Source organism: Augochlora pura, unplaced genomic scaffold, assembly GCF_028453695.1.
Source record: "Augochlora pura isolate Apur16 unplaced genomic scaffold, APUR_v2.2.1 APUR_unplaced_5526, whole genome shotgun sequence".
Lineage (NCBI taxonomy): Eukaryota > Metazoa > Arthropoda > Insecta > Hymenoptera > Halictidae > Augochlora > Augochlora pura.
This window is the reverse complement of record NW_027586000.1, coordinates 288-1,570: the sequence shown is the minus strand read 5'-3', so window position 1 is coordinate 1,570 and position 1,283 is coordinate 288. Positions and strand designations below refer to the sequence as shown.

Here is a 1,283-nt window from a genome sequence, read left to right as displayed (position 1 = left end):
ACGTTCTCCACCTTTATTTATTGAACGTACCTCGCCGTCGCCCTCTCCTCCTCCCCCCGCTCCCTTCCCCACCCTCTCGATTCCCTAATTTTTCCGGGATACCGCGCCGTTTCCGAACCCCCTCGCTCGCCGATCCTCGCGCGAACCGTTTCTCGCTGATCCTTCAAGAGCAATCGACTACTGGAGGACTGGTTGCGAAATGATCGGTCGCTCGCGACAACAGGACCTTTTACACGCTGTCCTACTCGAGTGCGAAGATTTAAAGGGAAGGGTTAACAATTCCTTGTTCTGTAACGTGAAAATTTCGAACAAAGATTATATAACCTTAACAACTAGACAATCGTTAAAATTAAATACAATGCGGTTGAAAAGAATAAATCGCAATTGAAATTTTCGGCCGTTCTAGTCAAAGATAGTTATCGTTGGCAGCGTTGCGCGCGCTATAGCTTTAACTTAACTACTTGGCGCGAGACGCTACCGCGTCTCATGATATATCTGCGTTGTATTATATAATATTTGCAAATACTTACGTGGCGTATAGGTTACCGTGATCACGAAGACGGTTCCTCCAGGGTGAGGCTCTTCCATTGCACCACGGTTGAGCCGACCCCTGCGAATATCCCCAATGTGGACATCTCGGGCGTATAATTGTTGTTAGTCGGGTCTGCGTTCTTCGCGTCTTTTAAATTGGAATTAAATGTTATCCATCCTCAATTCGTTCCAAGCGGTTGCTACATGTAACGTATATCCGGACCAGCGCGATTCCGCGCGAGATCGAAACGCTCGTAGGAATCTGACTCTCGGGCAGCGCAATGAAGCGGTTTTTATCGGCGGCGTAGTTTGCGGATCTCGCAGACCCGAACGGGCCTCGCTCGCATAGATCAGAAAGCGTCAGCTTGGAATCGTTAAGTCGCCCCGTCGCACAGTGGTCCGGATTGGCGCAAGGTGTGCCGTGGCCCTATAACTTGTCATTCGTAAGAGGTATAAACGCGAAATTTAAATTGATCAATGAAATAATGACAGGTTATGGATTAATTAAGGAAAAATACATTAATTTCATTAGTTATTATTATTATTATTATTATTGTTATTAATATTCTAATTATAATTACAACTATTAATATTATATTTCTTATTATTTCATTATTAAATCTAACGCCTCTGGATCTAATTCCTTATTCTTTTTAGTACACGATTTTATTCGAATGATGGACATGTACGGATCTGATGTTAAAAGGAGACGATATAGTATATCTCTATTTGTTTCAATCCTAGAATTTTTT

General features: G+C 43.1%; 1 non-coding gene across 1 annotated transcript; it reads left to right on the top strand.

Moving 5' to 3' along the window:
- The first annotated feature begins 522 nt into the window (after positions 1 to 522).
- Positions 523 to 686, top strand: LOC144477953 (U1 spliceosomal RNA). The gene has a single exon (XR_013495298.1). It is a non-coding gene; the product is annotated as a U1 spliceosomal RNA (small nuclear RNA).
- Positions 687 to 1,283: the final 597 nt, after the last annotated feature.